General features: G+C 37.8%; 1 long non-coding RNA gene across 1 annotated transcript in view; it reads left to right on the top strand.

The window, feature by feature from the left end:
• LOC105084594 (uncharacterized) overlaps positions 1–26040 on the top strand; it is a 133015-nt gene that overhangs the window by 83748 nt on the left and 23227 nt on the right. Inside the window, exon 15 of the long non-coding RNA XR_010380572.1 lies at positions 6985–7100. This is a non-coding gene — a long non-coding RNA (uncharacterized LOC105084594). The remainder of the gene's footprint in view (positions 1–6984; positions 7101–26040) is intronic.

A 26040-nucleotide genomic window follows, 5' to 3' on the forward strand; every position in this document is an offset into this window, starting at 1 on the left:
GGAGACTTAAAATAATATTTCAGTGGTTTAATCACTAGGACATATGAAAATTTAAATAATGGGAGGGAGAGGGGAAAGCTCTCAGAATGATATTCATGTTTCTGGATGGGCAGTGATTTCATTCATTAAGATTTTAAAATTAGGATTAGAAAGCTACTCAGAAAGGGAGATGACGCATTCTGTTCTACACGCCTTGAACTTGATGTCTTTCTGGAAGAGCTCTGTTGATTTGGCCTGAGAGGAAGGCCCCATACTTTAGAGCCAGAAAAGGGGCCGAAAGGGGTTATGAGGGCTCCATCTGTACCATATGAAGGGATTTGGACTTTATTTCTGTCTTTTGTTTCATTTACTCATGTTTAACTCAATTTATTCAGAGTTTACGGGTATATGTGGTTTGTGTGTTAGCACTAATTGTGAAATACACTTTATCAGACACCGAGACTCACCTTGAGCTGACCCAGCCTTTTTTATTTCTGTGGCAGGCATCCAAGTTCTCTGCTCTCAGGTAAACACAGAGAAACCCTGCTGTCACCCATCACCTATGGCCTGATAGGTGGTGGAATTGGGGGGGTGGATTGGGGTCATTTGTGGAAACTGGATCAGCAGCAAATGATTACGTTCTATTCTAATGTAGGTCCAGCTCTGTATAATCTCCACATACTGGTCCTAGAAAAATATTTTATTGACAGAGGAATAGGAGCTTAGGAGTGAGCAAACAGACCCATTGTTAGATGAGGGGTGCCCAGTTGGGACCCATCATCCGCCAGAGCCAGACTCTTTTGTAGGGAATGGTTAGGAAAATGCTCCTTGGGATCAGGTGAGGTTTGGAGACTCAGCTTGAACACTCAGCAGCTGTTAAAACAAACAAACAAACAAATCTTTCTGCACTTATGTTTCCTCATAAGCAAAGAGGAATGAAAGTATCTACCTCCTAAGGTTGTTGCCAGGATGAAATGTGATAGAGTGTAGGACAATGCTTAACCAAGTGTCTGGTACTTATGAGCATGTGATAACATTAGTTTGTATTAGTTTTATGGATGGATTTCAGGGAATTCGTGAACACCTGAAATTGTATACATTGTTTGTGATAATGTGTAGAAGTGCTGTTATTTTTTTATGGGGAGAGAATAAAGTACGGCTGTCATTGGAATCTCAAAGGAGTTCATAATTTAACAAAAGTGACAATAACAGAGATTAAACTCAAAAACAAAAACAAAATAAAGATTAAGAAAGACCATCCTAGACAAAGTTGTTAAACAATTGCTTTTTTAAAAAATAGAATTTATTTTTTAGGGCAGTTTTAGGTTTACAGCAAAGTTGAGTGGAAAGTACAAAGAGTTCCCATATACTCCTTGTCCCCACACACTCAGCTTTCTCCACTATCAACAGCCCACACCAGAGTGAAACATTTGTTACAACAAATGAACCTACATTGACACATCATTATCATCCCACGTCCATGGTTTACATTACGGTTCACTCTTGGTGTTGCACATTCCTTGGGTTTGGACATATGTTTAATGACATAGCTACCATGATAGTATCATTCAGTGTAGTCTGACTTCTCTAAAAATCCTCTGAGCTCTGCCTATTCACCCTTCTTTCTCCCTTGACCACTGGCAACCACTAACCTTTTTACCATTTGCGTATAGGTTTGCCTTTTCCAGAATGCCGTGTACTTGGAATCACATGCAGTATGTAGCCTTTTCATGTTGACTTATTTCACTTAGTCATACGCATTTAAGGTTCCTCTATGTCTTTCATGAATTAGTAGCTTATTTCTTTTTGGCATTGAATAGTAATCTATTATCTGGATATACCACAGTTTACTATCTATTAACCTACTGAAAGGCATCTTGGTTGCTTTCAAATTTGACATTTATGATTAAAGATGCTATAAACATCATTGTGCAGGTTTTTGTGTGGATGTAAATTTTCAACTCATTTGGGTAAATAGCAAGGAATGCAGTTGCTGGAACATTTTTTCCTCCCTTGTGTTTAATAACCCTTTGCAATTGTCTTTTCCCTGGAAACATTCTTGTTACCACCCATCTTGCTCAGAGAAGTCTGTTGCATTTTATCAAGATTTCATCTTGTCCCTCCTCTTCCAGGTGGTAGGGTCATAACTCTACCCACGGCAACTCATGGTCTCTACTAGAATCCAGTCTCCCTAAGAAGGATTCCACACTGAATCCTCTTTACTCTTAATTCTCCACCCAAATCACTTTCTACCCTGGGTCCTATTCGCTGTCATCCCAGATCTTTGTTAGGAAATAAATTCCTCCTAATGAGTTGATGGATTGTTATTCCTACAAACTATGATATTTACATTTTAATAGGTCAGAATTTCCAAGGCAACACTTTCAGATGGGGTGGAAAGGTTGGAGTGTATGCTTAGGCCACCTGGCCTACCAGCAGCAGAGATATTTCTGGGACTGGGGGCCTCTGTGGCCTGCTGAAACCCCACTTTATGATTGATTGTTTCCTCTGTCTTGAATAAGAAACACACCTGTGAATTTTCATCCTTCTGCAGCTATTAAGACTTTGTTAAGCCTCAGAAAAGTGACAAATGTACCTTACCTCAGTTATTCTTTCGGCAAAATGGGAACAGCCGTAGACTTGCTGCCTAAGAATTGTATATAGTTTGATTCTTTTATTTTCTCTTTTGTTTAAGGCACCTGAAAGATGGAAAGTGCTAAGTGTTCAGAAGTTAAGTATGAGATTTAAAGTACAAAATATCACTGCATAATGATAGATCAGGTTTTTCAAGAAATCCTTTGGGGGAAGTTAAACTTCCATTTATACAGTGAAAGTAACATTTATCTTGCCCCTTGTTATTTTGTAAAATCTACCTTAGAATAACACAAATCAGCAAAGCTTTCTTCCTTAAGAAGAACTTTTTAAAGGGAGTGAAAACATAGTTGTAACATTACTTTTTGTGTGGCATGTGAAAAGAAAATCCTGGAAACACATGTTTATTTTTTTCAGTTCCTGACCACTGTGTTTGGAGAAACTGCCAAGTGTGACTTAAAACTTGCAAATACAGTAACTTGCTTTGAAATTTGGACCCATAAAGTCTTGGGCTGTTTTTTGTAGAAGGGGAATTGTTATGTTAACTTTGACTTCTTCTGATCACGTTGCTTCCCTGAAATCAGCTGCATGCAGATTAACGGAACAGATTCCAATGAATGAATAAACTAAATATAACTGACAGTACTCAATATACAAATACTGAATGTGGGACATTATCAATTCTCCAAAGAAGTGCTCTTTATGCTTTTATACAAGCGCTTAAGAACAGACTTTAAAAAAGGACATTGAAAACTTGCCAAACTTTCTTTGTATTTTGAAAGCCCACATCAAGAAGGGGTAGTAAATAGTCGTTGAATATAGGAAAAAGGAAACTATTAGCATTGTTTTCTTTTGAAGATAAAAAGACAGTCACAAGGAAAAGCTTCATAATCTTTGAAATATGAATATGTTGTTTAATCTGTTTAAAACAAATGACAACTTAAAATTTATGCATCCTTATAAATAGACAAAATAGCTCATTATCTGTTAATTAAAAAAAGATAACTGGCTGTTTTATTGAGGGCATATTTAAGGATAGCCATTTCTTTATGCGATTTGGCAAGTTTCAGGCAGAGTAAGATAAGACATTAGTTTTGAGTTTTCAAAGCTAAAAAAAGTATATATATTTTATAATCTAGCTTTGAAAAAAATGTCTAAATACATCTGTCTTTGTTTTTTAAAATACTGTAGCTAAACTTTTTTTTCAGAGACTTGATATACAAATATATTTATTTGTGTTCATGTGTGTAAATAATATTTAAGAAGCATCTGAGGCTTCCAGAGCAATATTTTTAAAGCATAAGTGACATTCAATATTATATTAATTTCAGGTGTACAACATAGTGATTTGACATTTATATACATTATGAAATGATCACAAAAATAGGTCTTGTTACCATCTGTCACCATACAATGTTATTGACCATATTCTCCAAGCTATATGTTGCAATCCAATGAGCTACTTATTTTATAACTGGAAGATTGTACTTCTTGATCCCTTTCACCTATTTTGTCCCATCACTAGCTACTCTCCCCTCTGGCAACTACGAGTCTGTTCTCTGTATCTGAGTCTGGTTTTGTTTTGTTTGTTTGTTTTATTTTATAGATTCTACATATAAGTGAAATCATATGGTATTTGTCTTTGTCTGATTTATTTCACTTAGCATAATGCCCTAAAGGTCCACTCATGTTGTCAAAATGACGAGAGTTCATTCTTTTTTTTTTTTTTTTTACTACTGACTAATATTCTATTGTATGCATATACCGTAATTGCTTTATCCATTCATCCTTTGATGAACACTTAGGTTGTTTCCATATCTTGGCTATTGTAAATAATGCTGCAGTGAGTGAATATATTTTTTTCAAATGAGTGTTTTTGTTTTCTTTGGATAAATAAATTCACAGAAGTGGAATTTCTGGATCGTATGGTAAGTCTATTTTTCATTTTTTGAGGAACTTCCATACTGTTTTCCATTATGGCTTCACCAATTTACATTCCATCAACAGTACACAAGGGTTCATTTTCTCTGCAACCTTGTCAACACTTGCTATTTCTTATCTTTTTGATAACAGCCATTCTAACATATGTGAGGGGATATCTCTTTATGGTTTTGATTTGCATTTTCCTGATTAGTAATATTGAGCACCTTTTCATGTGTCTGTTGGCCATCTTTATGTCTTCCTTGGAAAAATGTCTAATCAGATGCTCTGCCTATTTTTTTTTTTAATTGGGTTGGGTTTTTTGTTTGTTTGCTTACTTGCTTGCTATTGAGTTGTATGAGTTCTTCATACATTTTGGATATTAATCCCTTATTGAGTATATGATTTGGAAATATTTTCTCCCATTCAGTAGGTTGCCTTTTCGTTTTATTGATGGTTGTCTTAGCTGTGCAGAGTATTTTTAGTTTAATATTGTTCCATTTGTTTATTTTTTGCTGTAGTTGACTTTTCTTTTGGAGTCAAATCCAAAAAACACATCACCAAGATCTATGTCAAGGAGTTTACTACCTACGTTTTCTTCTAGGAATTTTATGGATTCAGTTCTTGAAATCAAGTCTTCAATCTATTTTGAGTTAATTTTTGTATATGGTGTAAGATAGTGGTCTAGTTTGATTCTTTTGCATGTAAGCTGTTCTGTTTTCCTAACACTATTTATTTAAAAGACTGTCTTTCCACATTGTATATTCTTGTCTCTTTGTCATAAGTTAATTGACAGTATATGAGTTTATTTGTGGCTCTCTATTCTCTTCCATTGATCTATGTATCTCTTTTTGTGCCAGTACCATAATATTTTGATTACTGCAGCTTTGTAGTATAGTTTGAAATCAGGGTGTGTGATACCTTTAGAGGAGCCTGTCTTCAAACTTCTCCTTCTCAGCTCCTCATTTTTATCTCATACAAACTGGCCTGATAAGTATTAGCATATTAAATATGTTTATTTAATTTGCAGATATACCTGACTGCTACACATTTTTGACAAGCATGATAATAAAAAATATTTGTAAAATTCTCTGTGATCCAGTAATGGCATGATATGATGAATTTCTAAGGCCTGAGGGCTTTCAATAGTTCCGGTAGGCCAGCTAGGAAAAGTCTAACTGAACAGGGGATAGCTGAAGATTAAGTAAGATAATGAGATTGGAAGAGTCTAGTTTAGTGCCCGATGAAGGGCAGGTGCTGAAAAATGTTCCTTTTCCTTCCTTCTACACACCTGAAGTTGTAGCTGATATTTATCTCTTGTGTTCAAGGCTGGGAAAAGTGTCTCCCTGTTGATGGGAGGCCACATGTACCTTGTCTCATAAGTTATATCTTGGAAGTCTAATGGCAGTTGGAAAAATCTTAAACTGGGACTTTACCAAGTTCCTTGGCCTTTTCGCTCCTATATGACACAGGAACTTTCCGTAGGAGTCTGTCAACAGTCACTGATGACTATCCCCCTAAGGAAATTAAATCATTCCACCAAATAATTTAAGGAGAAATACATGAAGGCATACTGTTAAACAAGTCAGGAAAAGGCATCCAATTCCTTTACTGACTGCCATTCTCCTGGGCTCCTGCAGATCTCGAAGTTGAAAGAAAGATTTCTAGAGATTCATGGATGAATAATTTGATGGAGTGTATAGCACAGTGACTGGCACACAGAGTAATTTTTTTTTTAATAAATGGAAGAGTGGATGATAGAATGCTAAACAAGCATTATCTGATGGGTGAGGAATGTAAGCTTCCTTTCTCATCCTGGGCTAGTCTATCTAAGGACATGCTTTTGGAGAAAAGTGGTGGAGGTGGGCAGTATGTTTCTGGCTTCATGAGTGACATGCAGTTTTTGTTACGATCATCACTTATCAGTATCAGTTTACTATTAATATGTATAACTTGGTCTTCAGTGAAGACTCCAATCTAGTTTTCTGTAATTGTACAGTAAATTAGACTTGCCACACTTACATGGGAGTTTCACAGAAGTCATCAACTAGTCACCAAAGAACTTATTCTGAAAACCACTGTAATAGCTATTTGTTTTAGGATTGACTGTTAGCTATTTGAATGTCTTTCACTTTGTTTTCATTATAAATGTATTACACATATTTCTAGGTCAACATTAAAATCATCTACAACAAACTGAGCTAATTTGGCACTCCAACACACAATGTTCTAAAATGGATGTGCTCTGAATTTCTAGTTCCAGATTTGAGATGGCCAACTGAAATTCTGTTGAATCCCTCTTTGGTTTCTTCATCTGTAAACCAGGCATAGTGTTTTATCCCTACAGAGGAGGCTGTGACCATCAATTAGATATTTGTTGTATAGGGCTTTGATAGCTTGAAAGAATGACCTTTTATAAAACAAGATACATTGTATTTATCCTTACAATATTTTCTTGATTCTAATTATAACTCATTTTTTTTCCAACCATAGAAAGAGAACGGAAAGGGAAAATGTGAGTACAGAGAAAGTGGCACTGATTTCCATCACAAAAAGAGATTCTACAAAGCTCCAGAGGAAAGTCACACCACAGCATAAGCTGATCCTGGGTGAGTCTGGTGTTAAATTTAAATACTGCCTTCAAGTAAGACAGCAGGGACTTTTTCAGAGCACCTACTTCAGACTAAAAAAAAAAAAAAATCAATAGTTGGTATCTGTTACTTTATATCTGTAAACTTAAAAATTCATAGGACGTCACAATTAGAGGACACATTATAGATCTACTTTAACTTAATCTTTTCATAGATAAAGAATGGAGATATAAAAAAATTTTATCAATGTTCCATAAACTACATAGTGAGTTGTTCTCCTGTTCTCAGTTCGATGGTCTTTAGTTTGCACATGACTGGGTTGTAGGATACTATAAGCGTTATTTAAAAAAAAACTTAATAATATTGAGATGAATCCTCATAAGCCAAGCTGAGACTTTGTTATCTATCTCAATGTGGCCTGTGAACATGACTTGTTTGATCTAAGCTTCTTCCAGTGAATTTCTCCCTGTTATCAGTGCTTGGGGCCCCTGTATTCCTAAATGTTTTGGGGTTTCTGAAATGGACTTTGGTTAATTTAAAAAGAAATAAAGAAAACTAAATACATAAGTAAATAAAGTAAGGATGTTATTGGAAAGATATGATGTAGTCTGCAGAAGAAAAGAAGCGGCTGAAGAATCAGGGCTCAAAAAGCTCTGGGCCAGCATGGCTGCAGGGATTCAAGTAGCAGCACCTGGTGGAGAGTCTGCTCACTGTCCGCAGGGTAGGCACAGAGGCTTCAGCTGCTCCTACATCCCAGGAAAGCTGCATACCTCAGGGTCAGAGGGTCTAGCTTGGGTAATGCACCTGCACCATGGCTGGGCATGAGGTGGGTGGGTACGGAGTGAGTGGAACATTTTGAAGGGCAGGTTGCCAGACTTGGTGCATAGGGAAGGGGAAGCTCCCAAAAGGAGGAAAAAAAAAACTGAGCTGCTGTTACCAAAAGAGGGAGGCATGAATTCAGGGCAGCAGAAACATACATGTGTCCTGGAATCCATTTCATTACCATAGATAGGAAAGAATGCTGTGTGTTCAAATTTTTATTTTGTAAAATAACTTAGAAATATTTCAGATGTTGGCATTCAGTCTTAGTTAATACTTTTCACTTGTTCGTTTCTCTAATTCCAGTTATATTTAGACTGTCTCTCATATCCCATTCAAGTCAACTAGAGAAAATATGGTAATTATAGTAAGAATTTTACTCAGTTTAGTGATAAGTATTCATTCAGTTGGTCAATTCATTTATTCAACATATATTTATAATAGACTTTGAAAACACAGGATTTAATTTCAGTGGCTGAATTGGCAAGAGGGGGAAGCAGAAATTTCCTTTTCATTAAAATAAATTACACAACAGACTAAACGAGTGGCTTTCAAGCAGTGCTCTAGAGTGATGAGAAGTTCTCAGTGGCCTTTGTCGAATGGTGAGTTAGGGGCCAACTGGTTGCACTGCAGTTCCTCTGTGCCTCCACCTCTCCCCACCTGCTGTTCCACCCAATCCTCTCCACTTACTTCAACCAGAAGAGTTTCAATGTTGTTCACTGGGTATCTGAACGAGATTTCCTTTTATGAAAAAAAAAAGGTTTGAAAACTACTAAACAAGATGGTACCATGTTAACTGTTAGCATACTTACTAGATGTGATAAATACCTTCCTCGCCCTAACCCTCAACAGGGAATATGTCTATCTAGGCATAGAGAGCTCATCTTCTTAATTAAAAAAAAATTATTTGAACTTATCTGGAAATAACAAATAAATACGGAGTGCTCACTGTGGATAAGGCTCTATACTATACCCCTTGGGGGAATAATAAGACAGATCAAAGGCAACTCCTTAGCTCAACTTAGTTGGGAAGACTAAACAAACATGTGAAATAATAAAAGGTCCACAGAAGAGCTGCTTAATAGGTGGTACTCTGTAATCATAAACTGGATCACGTCATCTCAGCTGGAGGGAGTTACAGGGAGAGAAGGCCTGCACGATGGTGGCGTTTTCTGTCTGGGTTTAATGTTCTATGAGTCTCAGGAGTTTTAAAAATATATCAGGAAGTACTTTTTTGTTATGCTTTATTTCTGCACCTCTAAGTTATCCAAATTCCTATGTACCTTTTGGATTTTGGAGCAAATACGAAAACAATATTTCAAATAACCTCATATTATTTCTCTTTCCTTAATCTGATGTTGCTAGGTCTGAAATGAAAGGCAAAAATCACATAATTTTATTTGTGTATATGGGGGATGAATTGTTTTTATTTGAACTGTTAAGAGGAAACAGTGTTAAATTAATAAAAATCAAAATTGTGCAGATAATTAGTGTTTTCGTAGCTACAGATTTCGCTTTGAATTTGATCTCTGTTGTTGCCTGCTGGGTGAAGTCTGACTCTATGGTTTTCCATTATGTCTGTATTTGAAGGCTTGGTTCTGTTCTTCCTTCATTTAACATGTTCCTAAAGCCATTTTCCAGTGAAATCCCACCCAGTGAATTGACTCACATCAGAAGAATTCCAGAAATAAGAACAATCATGCCCTTTCTGCCATTGATGCAATGGTGTTTTTCCAGCATACTTTAATAGTCATGAGCGATATTTTGGCAGTCAGCTGAAATAGCCCTAGTTATCTGATTACGTTTCTGATGCTACCTTCCAAGGGGTGCCTCAGGGGAAGGGACGTTATTGTAAGAATATATATATATTTTAACTTGGGGATGTTATCTGTTAACAAAATAGTAGATTAAAAGTCGTGAGAAGTTTTTTTTTTTCTTTTTTAGAGTGTATCTGAGGAATACAACAACATACATTCAACACACCAAGTTCTAAACATATGGATTCCTTAAAACAGACTGGTATAAACATTTTGATAACTCTTTGGTCTTTTCCTTTTAAGATAGTTTTAAACTGTGGGATTATTAAAATGTTTACCATCTAAAGTGGCAGCATTGTCTTCAAAATTTAGGTATACAATTCTATACCTCATTTTTAAGTGAATTTTTTCTAGAAATTATTCTTTTCTAAAAATTGAGCTAAAACTCTTAATTTCGTTTGCTTTGTTTCATAGTAAATATAGTTTGTACAGCTCTCCCTCTGTCTACTTTGCATGTTTTAGCATCCTCTCTAGGAACTCTTTTTTTTTTTTTTAATTTAGAATTTTCTTCCAGGTAAAATGAAACTGTGAATACCTTAGGTTATAAGGTAGTTCTTGTGCAGATTGCTTACTTTCTCTCCTCAGCTAAGTTTCTCTCTTAGTTCACCTGGCAGTTTGATAAGCTTCGCATTTGGTTGGGCCTGAGGTGGGTTTGTGCAAAAGCAGATTATTTTAGTTAAAGTAATCAGTGTACCCTCTTCTACCTGGATGTCTGGGACAAGTGCCAAGAGAGTCCCCAACATTTCATTCAGAGGCAGCGTCTATGAAACTGTCATGTTTTTTGAAGGCCAGTTTTTGCCATGGTTCTAAAACTTTCTTCCTTTATCAGGAAATCAATTCTAGTCTTCTGACTTCATATTTTGTGCTAGTTTTAGTTTAAAAAGTATCTTTTCTGAAAGGATTTTTTTCCCCTTAGGGAAAGAAAGCTTTATATTATAATTAAGGTTTAATTACAATTGATTAACACTGTAAATATCTCCATTTTTGGTCTGTGTCAAAGCCAAAGTATATATTTTATCAGCAATAAGAAACTGAAACCCTTATCCTGGAGAGAGGTAGTGAAAATCTGACCAAGAATTAAAAGGTGGTAATCATCTGAGTAGTAATTACCATCAGGAATTCTAAACTATTTGAAAATAATCCTTTGTCTCAACCAAAAGTAAATTGCAAGCTCACTCATGGTGGTTCATATTCAACTGTTTTAAAAAGAACATAGTGTTTAAAAGCAGAAGAGGTAGAAAATTCTGAATCAAATCTCATACTGCCCCTAATGTGCCATGTGATACTGAAATAGTTATTTCATCTTTTAAAAACTGCAGTTTCCTCATCTCTAACATATAATGATACCTGCTTCACAGAGGGATTAAAGTGTTCAGCCCAGTACCCAGTTCAAGTCAGACTTCATTAAATGCCAGCTCTTACTATGACTACATTCAGTTTATTTTGCATCATCATCTAAATGTATCTCACAAAATCTTTTGTCACCAGAATGTTTTGCCTATCTATCTTCAACACGATGGCCAGTGCCAATGCAATATTTTGATATGTTAGGAGCTACTGGTAAAATCACTTCTAATTCCACACTCAGAAGTTGCTATGATCTGAATATTTGTGTTCCCCCCAATTTTATTTGTTAACATTTTAAGGCTCAATGTGAGGGGAATTAGAAGGTGGGCCTTTGGGAGGTGATTAGGTTGTGAGGGTGGAGGGCACATGAATGGGATTGGTGCTTTCATAAATGAGACCCCAAAGAGCTCCCTAGGCCCTTCTGCCCTGTGAGGATTCAACGAGAAGTTTGTGACCTGGAAGCAGTCCCTCAGCCTCCCATCCTGGCACCCTGATCTGAGACTTCCAGCCTCCAGAACTGTGGAAAATAAATTTCCACTATTTTTAAACCACCCAGTCTATGGTGTTTTGTTACAGCCGCCTAAATGTACTGAAACAGAAGCAATCACCATTAACATACTTGGAAATTTCATCCCAACTTTTTCCTGGGACTATATTATGTATTTATTGTTTGAAAAGTAAGCCTTACAATATATGCAGCTTTTAGTTTTCAGTGTTGTGTTGTGAGAACAGTTTCTTTTGATGGTCTTCGAAATCACAATTTTAAGTGACTAAATAATATTCTACTATACAGAATAATAAGTTACTATACAGTAACTTATTTGAATATTCCCCTATGGTTGAATATTTAGGTTGTTTGCTATTTTTATTCATTATAAATTATATTTCCATGAACATTCTTCTATATACATACTTAAAAATATAACAAATGCATTCAAATATATGGATATTTTAAAGGAATTTTGTATATTCTAATTTCTTTCCTGAAAATTTGTAGCTATTTACCTGCCTGTCAGTGTTGCCTCATAGATTTGTAAACCCCAAATCAAGAATTTCTTTTTCATTTTGACTTGTTACTCCTACATAATAAATGGGCAGATTCTCACTAATTTCCCCCACAGTTAACATACATACATAATCTGTCCTACCTCCTTAAGACATTAACTGCATGTCTTGAATCACATTAAAGTTTCAGGAGTTATAATTCATTTCTGAAGGAATTTTAAGTGGGCAACAGAAAGAGAAAGAGATTTTAAAAAATTATATTATTGGATATAAGAACTATGTGGGTTTAAAAATGGCTAATCATTACAAAGACTAGAGAAGCCAGGCTAAAGCTATTTGTATTTTCTGTACCTCATTTCAAAGGTGAAGGACAACCAGAAGGAGATACTGGATCATTGTATTTATCCAACTACTTTGTCCTTCATGTGGGGTATATCTTCTTTGCATCATTATTCACAATTATCTTTTCAGCCAAAGTATGTTTACTGGATGTCAAGTTTAACGCACATGTGGCCAATGGAATTTATGTGAGAGGAGCACATCACACATGTGGCTTGAGTCTAAGAGTCAGTCATTCATTCTTTAAATATTTATTGAGGACCAACTGGGTGCTGGGCCCCATTCTAAGCACATCAGTGAGTCAAAGAGATGAAAACCCTTACCCTTTTGGAACTTATATTTTCGTGGGGAAGACAATAATAACATAAGAAATCCATTTTATAATACATTTGGAAGTAATTAGTGCAACAGAATGAAAAAGGCAGGGAAGGGGTACGCTGGGATGGCAGTGGAGGTTAGTATTTTTTAATGGGTACTTAGGAAAGGACTCCCTGACAAGAGGACTTCTGAGCCAAACTTGAAGGGGGTGGAGACATGAACCATGCAGATACTGGGGCACGCATTTTCCAGTGTGTCTACCCCTGCATGCTCAGGCGTGTCTGGTCCACTGGGAGATTAGCTTCATGGAAGTTTTTGTGAAAATGGTGAAGAAAGTTCTATGCATTTTGAGCTTGATCCATGAGCCACTGACATTGAGGACAGTAAGAAAGATCCTGTGGGGTGGTTCATATTTAAATCTGGTTCTGGACATGTCTAGAAAGAACTTTGCTGCCCAAGCTACATTGAGTCAGCATGAAGTATATCACAATAGGAGAGGGCCCGTCTCCCCACCTCCATGGACCTCAGAGGAGAAAGGAGTATACTGCTTGGGGTCCAGGGTGAGAAGAAGCAGTGGCCACCATGCTACAAGATCTCCTCAGGGAACTTGGCCCCTAGCACTTGGACTGTGGCTATTGGTGGGGCTTGTCTGTGTCTCATGGGATAAAGATCACTACGAGTTGGGAACTGTTCTGCATCAAGAGAGCTGGTGGAGCCAAATGGTCAGAGCCACAAGAATCTTAAATCAGTGACAGAACATGGCTGAGCGTGGTAGAGGTTGAAGGGATAAGGGACGGAGTACGTGAGAGAGATCCCTTGGGAATGCCCAGAAATACGTGTGTGTTTGTGTGGTGGTGGTGGTGGTGGTGGGGCTTTATAGGAGGTTGAGATCTGTCAGAATAATTAATGTATGAAATTCATTTTCACCTAATTGTACAAACATGTAGATTATTAAATAACTTTCTAGCATTGTTTCAGCATTGAACTAAAGTTTTGGAAAAGATATTTTTAATTCGTTTTTTCACTCGTTAGCTCAGTAATATTGAAGACCAGCTCATTGAGCTAGCAACAGGAATGATCCACAATAAAACTCAGTACTCATCTCTGTAGCAGGGAAGTGTGACTAACACCACAAATCTGAATTTAGCAAACTCACCTAGAAAAACTGAATGTGAATGGCTACAAGTCTTCTATACTGTTGTTTTTACTGGTCATTTCAAGGCCAGGTCAGCAAGAGAGACTTAGGTCAGAGACAGGGGATTTCATTATTCACAACTCAGTGAGCAGCATAAGCATCAGTGTATTTGGTCCCTGCAAAGCCCTCATTCTTTACTGAGTGACCTGAGAGAGCCAGGTGACAGCCGCTTGTGCAGTTCATTTGTAACACAGGACAGAATTCTTTGGGGGAATTCTGAGGGATTCTGAGCACAGAGGGGACCTGGGCAACCAGCTTGCTGTCCCACTACTCGAGAGAGAGATACTCTCTCTATCTCCCATGTTGTTCATTGTACAGATATCCTTGCACAGACAGGCTGAAACAAAAGATGTCAGTGCTTCTGCTTACAAGAAATGCAGAAAATGAGAGACCTATGGAGCATTGTCTGCAGCAGCGTTCACAACTGGTTTTAAGGAAATAACTCAAGAAGTGAACAATAAACCTAACACCTTCTTTTTGAGACTACATCTTGCCTGGAAGAAACTCTGCCACAAGTAATAAATCCTCAAATTGCCATGACCTTTGGACTGTTAGCCACATCTTCTGGGGGCAGAGTGGCCTTTTCTTTTGTGCTATTGAGGGAAAGCCCCTGTGGGCGTGTATCTCCAGTATTCTTCAGCCACTGTCACTGTAGGTGAATACCTTATAAAGAGTGGCCCCTTGCTCATTGCTTTCTTTCATATGCTCCATCTCCTGTTCTGCAGGACAGATTGCACTTGGTCCTAAATGGGGAGATCTAGCTATCTGGTGGCCTAGAGTCCTGGGGTAGAATCTGAGATGAAGAGGAGGTTGTTGGAAAGGAAGTCTGACACAGTGGCCAAATCATAAACCATAACTCCATTAAGTACTATTTTCATATTGAATAGGCAATGAAATTGTATTACCTGTCTCTGCAATGGAAAGAAAAATCAATATGTGCTGTTTCTTCATGTAATAAATGTCTTTTCTCTCCTCCCTGCTGTTGCCACCCCCAACATTTTACATTAGCATGATAAGAAACACTGCAAAGTGTGGGATAGGACTGGATCTTCAGAAGGTGATTTCTCATATCAGTTAGTGAACAGTTTTTAAAATAGCATTTGTCATTATGGCTAAAAAAAGTACATAATCAGGACAGAGTAAAGCAACATTACATTATTGAAGAAAGATTTCTTCTACTGCCTCCTAGGATGTCTGGGAATTGTAGTCAACCGTGTATTGTGTAATAGAAAAAGGGCTAGACCTGGAATTCACTTCAACTTCTTGCAAATTAGCTTTGTGGTCTTGATTAAGCCACTTCACATCTCTGACTCTTGGATGTTGATATTTCAAATGGGGAGAATAGTCTTTGTTCAGTTCTCCTCATAGATCATAATGTTTAATGCACTGTATACATACGAAGGTGCTTTGGTAATCAAGTCTGATGTAATTGTAAATTGGTATTACAATTGTGGCAGTATTTAACTTAAAGTAGAATTTACTCTTCATAGTATTGACATTGAGGAACAAGATTCGTATTTCCTTGAGTTTCAGTTTTTTTGCAGCATAGGGAGCATAATATGATCAATAAAAAAACAAAATCTCCGTAAGAATGAATGATATTCTAGAATATGTTAGGACAACCTAAGCAACAACTTTCCAACATTATTCTCATTTTTCACTAACTCATTTTTTCTTAGTTGCACAATCCCCAAATATAACCAAGTGGTGACCAAGCAGTTTATTCAAATTTCCTGGAATGTCCTCTATACTTTCTTCTTCTCAACCTTCTGTGATAATATCACCCTTAATTTATGGCTCTAATAATGTCACATCATAATCCTAATGTTTTCTCTTTCTGACAATTGGGAAATTTTACTAGGAATCAACAAATATACTTGGGGTGGGTAAGTAGAAAAAATTTGTCTCTACTTATGACTAGAGCGATTCATGGAAACTGCGACCTACAAAGCAACCTACAGTATCTGCTTTTGTTATAAATTTGAAAATAAGACATGGATCTGCAGTGATTCCATAGATTTTAGCCACCAATGATGGGAACTAATTCACTCACCACTAACTCACTCACCACTAACTTACCTAAGTTCTCATCTTGAAACTAATGATGGTTGACACAGAAATATTTCTAGGATCAAAACTGAAAGCAGGTAGATGCAGTGGCTGTGTAGCTAAGAATATCAAATCTGTCTGAATTGAATACATGTTGAGGTTACTGAGATTTGGTTCATTGAACAATTTGGTGAAATACATATCATAGTTCAGATATGACTGCACATGTGGAATTTCTTTTAGCAACCGAATAGGTGCCGTGTGTGTCCGCATGTGTGTATGTTTGTAGGAGAGCTATTCGGCATGGTTAGTGTAACTCAGGAATCAGTTCTTTCCTGAGAACCAGTGGTCTCACTGGAGTGGTATCAGCTAAATTGAAGGCAACAAAGGAGAATGATGTAGAAGGTGAAAGAAAGCTGAGTAAAGGATTAGGTTGAATCCTGTTTCTTGGATAAACGTGGATCAATGAAAAGCATTCTAGAATATCTGCTTCCTACTACCCAACTTGGGCAGGTCTGAGTCATTAAAAAATATATATTTAATGCCAAGACTAAGTATTCTTGCAATCACCAACTTTCCTGAGCAACGGACACTCATGATGATATATGTGAATGTTAGACTTGTGGTTCTCAAGTTCTAGCATGCATCAGTGTCATCTGGAGAATCTTTAAAACGCAGATTCCAAGATTTTATGCTCAGAAGTTCAGGGCAGAGCCTGAGAAGTTGCATTTTTAACAAGTTCCCAGGTAATGAAGATACTGTGGGCTGGGGAGAACACACTTGGTGATGCATTGGAACCACCCTATTTCCATGCATGCGTATTATTATTATTATTATTATTATTATTATTACTATTATTATTATTATTATTAGTTTTTAAAGTCAGAGTGGAAGGCCCTAATGCCCAGCAGCTGCATATTCCCTCTCATTCTGCAACACACTCCAGAACTTTTCTTTCAATTGTGTATTCATCTATTCACATATCAAAGCAGTTGTTGGGTACCTACTACATGCTAGGAGTAGAAAGAAGTTACTCTGATGCAGGGATTTCAACTGGGAACAAGATAGACGGTTTCTGCTTTTGTGGGGCTAACCTCTTAGTGTGGATGGGAGGAAGGTGGGGAGGTAGAGAGGGAGAGAGAGAGAGATTGAGGGAGGTGGGAGGGTAGAAGAGAGAGAGATCATGAGCAAATAAAGAATCCAGAAAAATACCACATAGCAATAAGTGAAATGCGGAGAAATAAACAGTGATTTGATATCAAGTGACAGGTTATAGAGTGGCTATTTTGGATTGAATGGTCAGGAAGGTCATTCTGAGATGACATTTAAGCTGTGATTTGAATGACAAGAAAAAGCTAGCTGTGTGAAAGATCAAGGACTAAGAGCCTTCCAAGTAAAGGAGCAGCTAGTGCAAAAGCCTTGCGGTAGGAGTGAGCTTGGCAAGTTTAAGGAATGGAAGATCAGTGTGGCTGAGCATCGTGGACCAGAGAATGAGTGATGCCAAATGAGGTTGAAAGATAAGCAGGGGCCATTTGAGAATCATTGATGTGATTTAATTGTAGGTGTGATGGAAGAAGCCATTGTCTAGTAGTAATCTAGTGTGACTGGTACAAGGATGCAGTGGACAGAACATCCTACAGGACAGAGGACAAAATAGAAGCAGGGGACTAGTTGGGAAACCATGACCGCAGTATAGGGGAAAGAGGATGATGACACTGACCAGGTGTTGTGAGTTGGTAAGTAGTCATATTCTGAAGAAATGTGGTCAGTTAAGTGTGCTGACTTTTTGAATATGTGTGTAGGAATGTGCATTATGAAAACAAGAACTATCTCCAAGATCCTTGCTATTTAATAGTGTGATTCGAGGACCAGTAGCATCACATCATTTGGAACTTGTTATAAATGCAGAATCATATGCTATAACTCAGACGTACTGAATTAGAAGAACCCTCAGGTGACTCATATACACATTAAAGCTTGAGAAGCCTTGTGCTAGATTATTGTCTTGCTTTCCAGGGAAAATAGTGCTACTTATTGAGATGGAGAACCCTGAGGCAGGAGTCAGTTGAGGTGAGGGAAGGGAATCAAAATTTCTCTTTTATGTGTGTGAATTTTGCAACATTTATATGACATACAAGTGGAGACCTCAGGTAACAGTTGGCTATGTGTCTGGATTTCTTTGGAATGGTCAGGGCTGGAGATAAAGATGTAGGATATGTTAGTATTTGCATGGTGCTGACTATCCAGTGAATGGATAGATGAGCTCACTAGTGAGAAGGTAGAGATAGAGGAGATGGCCAGGAGTGAGCTGGGCACTCTAAAGTTTAGACCTTCTCTTAAGAGGAAGAGTTAGCAAAGGAGACTGGACAGAGGAAAGCCATGAGAGCATGGTGTCATGGAAGCCAGGAGAAGACCATGTTTCAAGAAAAAGAAAGCAGCCTATTGCACTGAACGGTGCTGAGAGGTTGTGTAAGAGAATAGAGAAAAGGGCATTGGATTTGGCCACATGGATGTCAGCGGTAACTTTGACCAAAGCAGTATTAAAATGGTGAAAATGGATGCCTTTTGGAGTACACAGAGGAGAGAATTTGAGATGAGGAAGTAGAGACAGTGCTTACAGATGACTTTTTTAAGCTTCAGGGAAGTAATACAGTTTTATTTCATTGGTGCTCAGAAACCAATGATCCCTCCTGGTTTCTCTTGCCACAGCCAAATTCCTAATGTGTCCTTCCAGGTAGGTAGAGGAGAAAGTATAAAAGATCCTAGTCATTGCCTTTAAGAAACTCATAATCTAGTGAGAGATAGATGCACACAAATAATGCAGTGCTCTGTTAACTTTATATTAGAATTATTAGGATTTATGGGCTGGGAAAGAGTTAATATTTTTGCCTACATTCTGTTAGGACATTGCAGGTACTATTTTATTTAATCCTCACTATGTTCCTTTGAAGTTATCTCAGTTTTACTGATGGAGAAATGGAAATTCAAAGAGGTCCTGGACTTGTTTTTGTGTAACCAGTCAATGGTGAGACTAAAATTTGAACCCAGGTCTCCTGACCCCGGTGCTATGTTCTTTTACAACACCCTGTTACATTTCATAGGGGAAAAGAGAAGTAATAAAAATTATGTTTAGCAAAACTGTGAGCGGCCTTTCACAAGTTGGAATACAAAGATTCCTTACTGTATTAATACAGTAGAGCTGCAGCTTATGTATTGTTTAGGGGTAAAATTCCAAATAGTGAAAATTACCCTAAAAAACTCCATTATATCACTCACATGTGCCTGGGAAATGCTCATATCATGAGAGCCATTTAGAAACTGAGATGAGCTGAAGAAATGTCAGACTTATGTCTCTCTTCTCACTCAGGGAAACACAAACATTGAAGAGATTCACCTGTAATACTATTATTATTGGCTGTGTACATATGGCTTCCTTAACATCAGTTAAATTCACATATTAGGCAAATCTAATGAGTTAGTGTTAACTGAAAACTTACTATATATGGTCTGTGTACTAAGAATATTACATGCATTTTCTTATTCGAATTTTAATCCACATACTAACCTGTGAGGTAGGTATTTTTATCCCCTTTTTGCTGATGGGAAGACTGATTTTCCTAAGGTCACAGAGCTAGCAGGTTGGAAAACTGCTTTTCCAAATCCAAATTACTCCAATGTGAGTATGCTTTTCACTATGCACATGGTCTTCCTGGCTTGCAATCTTCTGTGCCAGCTAGGCAGATCCTTACTGTTAGTTAACTTGTGGGGCTCCCTAACCATGTGGGCTGCTCATTCCTCCACCAGCATAGTTTCCCCCTATATCTCCACCTCATACTTTCACTCCTTTCTTTACTAAGGTGCCTTTCCCTTCTTAAGTCCCTGCTGGAGCTCATTAGTATCTATGGATCAACTAGGGAATTTGTATTACAGAGTCTGTAAGGAGGAAACAGACTCCTTCTGAAGTCAGAAACCATTTAGGACCATGTGACCTGATTTAATGTAAACACAATAACCACATTCCTGTTGAAGCAGAAATAAGTTCTTTGTCTTTCAGAGTCATCAGAGCAACTGTTTTAAAAGTTTAGATGTTTGCACGTACCATCTAAAAGATTCAATAAAAATACTGCTTAGCTCAATTCAGACGTAATTTAATTTTTTATGACATAAGCCCCCTTTTAAAGATTATTTATAACTGTTATTTTTCCAGTCCTCTTTGACAGCTCTCCGGATAGTACCCTATTTCTGTAGCTAGCTAGCGGACATTTGCCCCCTGCTTGATTGGATAATACAAACCTGAATTTTAGGGGTTTACCTAAGGGAATTTCCCCCAGCCTTCTTTGACTCTGTCATGGCTTTGAATGTTAATTCTCTGTCTATGGAAATTGTCCTGAGCATTGTGAATGACTATTATCTTCCAAGTCTCTTGATGGAAAAGAGAAGCCTTGATGGAAAACTATAACAATTCACTTTTTTTAAGATCAAAGTATAAAACACAAAGGAATCAAAGGTGAGGAGTGAAATCAGAGCTTGGTGGACTGTCTAGAGTGACTTACCCATCTTCATTTGTTAACTCTCTTGTATTAGAAGCTGGAAGAAGGCAGTGATGACAATTATATATGGCTGTCCACCTAGTGGGATTTGGCTTGGAAATAAATTCTGAAACATTGTTTCAGACCAGATAGTCTCAGTAATGTTGGAGCAAAAACACCACCAAAATCCTAATAGTTAACCAACGTAGTATTATTTTCAGTCATTCAAACCTTCTGCTGGTCCAGATCTCTCTCCAAGGGTTCCCTATATGGAAACCAGTCATTACACACCGCTTCCATCTCATGGCACTTTTCTTGGCGTAGGGCTTCAGGGTTTGTCCAAGCAGAGAAAGAGAGAAATGGGGATAATTCCCTGGCTCTTGAGTACTTTCTCCCCAGAGAAGCTTCCATATCCCAATCTATCAGCCAGAATTAGTCATAGTTCCACCCGAATGCAGAAGGGGGCCAAGAAACATAGCCTGTGTGTCTAGGAAAGGCTGGAAAACCAAGGTGGGCACCAGCAATGTCTATTACAGACATCTTTGGAAAATGTTCCTCCCAGCCTTATGTTCCTGGACATTCAGATGCCTGGAGTACATGAAGTATGGCCTAAGGTGGAAAAGTATATATGCAGAGGAGTAAAAAATTTGTCACATCTCAAAGACACCCCAATGTCTTTATCCACAAGCATGGATGATGAACTCCCCCCAAATTTTCTCGTATGCCATCTTGGCACAGAGACCATTAAAGTAAAACAGACTAACCCCCTTACAGCCATGAGTAAATAAATACACTTTTACAAGATATTTTACAAGGTAGCCAAGGACTTTGAATTGAAGGCCTAGATCTGGATCCTCTTAGGCATAAAATAGGCAAGTGTGCATTTATATATTTTTTAATTCTGTTTTTTTTAAGGTTTATTGTAGGAATTAAACATTAAAATCGAGTCCAGGCATCAATGGTGAATCAGAAAGGAAATCTAGGAAGCTTGGGCACATAACTCAAGGATAAACTACAAAGCTGCGAGCTTTCTTTTAAGGGGGCAGGGATGGAATCTTTCATTTAACACATCTTCTTTGTCTGTTATCCTGGGAGCAAGTTTGATCCCAGTTTCTAATTATGGGAATAGTGATCAGGCCCCAAATGCCTTACAAACATCATATATAGGTGTATATATAGTCTCACCTTGAAAATTTCAAGGATATAGAAAGTAATCTAATTATGTGGATAATTAAAAACAACCAAAGTGCAAGTTTGAAACTTGTACTTTTATGACTGCAAAGCAGGCTATCAAAATGACAGGGTGTCTGGATGTGATCGTTGCACGCACTCAGATTAAATGAGTGCATTAGTTGATTGTTTCTGGTATGAAGATAAGCAGAGAAAAGTATAATAATGTTGGCATTTAAGTGGACCTAATTAGGCTTCCAGTTTAACACTCCATTAAGATGAATGGGAAAGGGTCACCCCTGTTCAGGCCGTGGCATTGTCTTAGTGTGTCTGGATTTCGCCTCTGAAGACAACAGTCTGTCAGCATACGTTCTCGCAGTCACCCCTGTAAAGCAGACTGAAAATTTAATTCTTTTAAAATTAAATCTCAGGTCCTGGAAGCCACAGTAAAATCCATGAGGAGATCTTAAATCTTCAAGTTCTGCCGCTGTATTAGTCATAAATAACAACAATAACAATGATAATGTCTGTAGGAACATCAAGAGCAGACTTCCGTGTTTCCTGAATATGAACTGGTGAAACTAACAGCCTCCAGTTTGCCACTGAAGGACCCTGTCCGTGGGAAGGGTGAGTGACTTGGGTAAAGTTACAGAGGGAGTTGTTGGTAACGCCAGAAATAACATGGAGGGACTGCTCCGTTCTTGTTACAATAGGCTATCATCTATCAGGGAGAGAGAGTAAGGAATAACGATCTCGTCTACTAAACTGAGTATACATGCATTTGAAAGAAAACCTACGAACCCAAGATAGCCCAGCCCAGGAGGCATGTTTATAGGGAGATGACTGGGAAAATTCTGCCATCTTGCTGTATGGAGTTTTGGCTCAGGGGTGTGTGAGTGGGAGGAGAGTTTAGTCATGATAATGGCCAAAGTATATGGATGTGGTCTGAAAGTTAGGACATTCTGGAACCATATTCACCGTCATCACCCAAAGAGCCACAAGGTTACCACATGCCTTTTAGTGACTGGATTAAAAAAACTAGGTTCTAGAGATTGCATAAGAAGAAGTCGCATGTGGCTTGAATTGAGCGGTTGGGTAAATGGCTGTTATAGTTCTCTGATTCTTTTGAAACTAGTATGTCTACATCTCCAAATACAAACTCAGGACTGTAACTTGTAACTCTGGTTATGCTGTAGACTTGCTGCCTGTCATTGGACAAATAATTTTCTCTTGCTAAGTTTCAGTTGCTTATTTTTTTAAACTAGTAAGATGAAATATGGCCTGCTTATCTAAATTCAAGGTTTTGTGGCTGTTATTCAATAAGATTGTAGAAAGGAAATTTTGGTGTACAGCAGGCACCTAGATAGACCCATTACTATGTACAACTCTTCTCTAAATGTGAAAATTATCATAAATTTTGGAACTGTTTAAATGGGTCCAATCATAATAAAATAATGGCAATATTCTTTAATTAAAAATAAACCACCTATAGAATCACTGCTCTTAGCATTTAGGAGTTGGATGGAAAGAAATGTGGTTCTCTTTGAGCCGACTTCTTTCCGAATGCTGGGATTCACTTTTTCAGATCGCTGACTCATGATATGCCATTGCTTGAACATTTCTAATAATGAAGAGTTGAGAATGGGACATCTTTTCTCAGTGCTGATCATGTTGGGTTATTGGTTCTCACTTGTCTTGAAGTATTCTATACCAATTGATACTAATCTTGACTCTGGGAATACAACATCTGTTCCTTCTGCTGTACGATAGCTTTCAGATCTCTGAAGCAAGTGGTCATGTCAATTCCTTGGTTTTCTCTTTTTTGTTTACTATAAGGCATACAGAAGTTTTCAGAAACTTTACTGCTTCAAAGATGTCCCTCAAGCTTTAATATTTCACGAGGATTCAACCTAGTTATAAATGTCCTGTGTTATGCTATTATGTTTGATTATTCCCACTTGTTGAGAACAAACAAATTAGTATTTGGAATGTATTCTTTTTCACAGTGTATTTCACTAAACCACTTTTTTTGTTTTAAGGGAAATCAAATTAATTTGAGTTTATCCCAGTTAACTTAAATAATCATTTACTTGTAGTTTGCTTTGCTCTAGAATTAGTCATTTAATGCCAATTCCAATAATGCATTGACAAGATAAAAAACATGGAAATGACAAAAAATAAATAAAAGGTAGAAAAATAAGAACGGGGTAAGTTTCACTATATAAAACAGAGGGTATTATATACTTCTTTGTGGGGAGTCCAAATTTAATTCTGAACTTGCTAGCAGTCAATTCAAAAAGAGAACTAAGACCCGTTAAGAGACTAATAACATCTAAAATGTCAAACAGACAATAGGAAAAAACTCGACAATTCCTCATGCTTAGTCCTTAGAACACTTTCTCCTGACTTCTCATAGGGAGGACTCTCTATAATGAAGTAAGAATATTTTCAAAAACATTCTTATAGTGAATTCCACAACATAGCTCACAGGGTTTTCCATGATTAAGTGATAAAATCCCCAAGTGCAACGGCCTGGGACTTAGAGCTTGTCATGGGTGAACTGTGTCCCCCCAGAATAGGTTGAGGTCCTGACTCTCCACGCCTATAAGAGTCACTTCATTTGGAAACAGGGTCTTTACAGATGTAGTCGGGATAAACAAAGTCATACTGAATTAGAGTGGCCCTAGTCCAGTAGGACTGGTGTCTGAAAAGAGAAGAGACACGTGCACAGACACGGGGGGAGGCGGCCACGTGGAGACAGCCACGGAGACTGTTGTTGCGCAGCCCCATGCCAAGGAACGCCTGTGGCTGTCAGAAGCTGCAGGAGGCAGGAAGCGTCTTCCTTGAGAGGTTTCAGGGCAGCGTGGCCCTGCCCACACGGTGATTTTGGATTTCTAGCCTACAGAACTGTGAGCGAGTAAGTTTCTTTTCAGGGAGTCAGTTTGTGATACTTTGTTATGTAGGTAGCTCTAGGAAACTAATATGGTGCTCAGTGAATATTGACTAAGTGTATGGATCAGTTTCATGGACCAATTCACTGACGGGAAAAGGCTGCTCAGAATTGAGAGACATTGTTATGATTAAATAAGAAAAAAAATTGTCACTGTCCCACCTGATCTACCTATAGCGATTTCTGTTTTGACTAAAATCAGTATTTCTGCCTAGAAGATGTGTTTGTTGTGGGGTTTATAATTACTGACCTGTGACTGGGAGGTTTAATTTGTAGATTTGGCCACTACCATGAGCCATTTTATTTCCTGTGCCGTACAGGTCTTCTCAGAGCTTTGTGTAGTATCCAGCCTATAGTAAGTTTTCAATTAATGTTTATAGGAATAAGATATATGGTAAATTCTATTATTACTTGATAAATAATGAGGGTAGGGGAAGGTCTTGTCCCCGAATGCCATTATTTAAAAGGGGACATATTACACTTATATATTTTAATTAGCTATGTCACAGGAATCCTGTTATCTCCTCTGTATATTTTACTAAGTATGGGTGTTTCTGCCTGTTTTTCATTAGTCCTTTTCTCAAAACACATATCCATGACTTTAGTCCTTATCATCTCCAACTATCTTCAAGAATCAGATAAATCAATGACTCCCTAAACATTGAGAAGAAAAGAAAAGAAAAAATGACCCAAGAAGAAAAACAATGCCCTAATTTTGGTTGGAACACCGTCTACCAAAGTTTTTGCAAGACCAGTTTCGGTCTCTTGTGTGCTGGCTTCCCCTCCTACGCTCTCCTCAAGGCAGTCAAATGTTGTGATAAGATAAACGTAGGAACTAATGGGTCATGAGCCCACTGCAGTTTATGAAAGCTCGTGGAACACAGATGAATAGCATGCATGATGAGCTGGTTTAGAGAGAAAAAAAAATCCACCTTTTCAATAACCTAATATTTTATTTGAAATGATAAAGCTTTGGAGAATCATTGAATGCCAATGAATTATGACACCTTCAACTTAAAAAGCAGAGGTGAAGTTTCTCAATACAAGAGGCATCGTTTTGGACCTGAAAGGAAGAAGTAAGAAACCCAAACAAACAAGTTTAAACAAAACGAAACGAAAAACAAACCCCAAAACGTGGTGGGCAGTCTTCAGCAGAAATATGGAGCACTTGAATGCTCACATGTTTGCAAAAAGTTCTATTCCTCTTTCCTAGGTTCATCCCACCAACAGCTCCACCGCTGTCGGGAATATAATGGAGCACAGTCTCGAAGCTGCCCTGTGCCTGTAACATTCACATGTTCTCTCTCCCCCCAAATTTGAGCTGAGGCACTTTTCCTTTCTAAAGAGCAGCATCTGGCCTCTTCGTGCGCTCATTTGCATGCCAATACTGGATTGCTCTCCCAGCACACAGCTATTTAAT

Source organism: Camelus dromedarius, chromosome 4, assembly GCF_036321535.1.
Source record: "Camelus dromedarius isolate mCamDro1 chromosome 4, mCamDro1.pat, whole genome shotgun sequence".
Taxonomy (NCBI): domain Eukaryota; kingdom Metazoa; phylum Chordata; class Mammalia; order Artiodactyla; family Camelidae; genus Camelus; species Camelus dromedarius.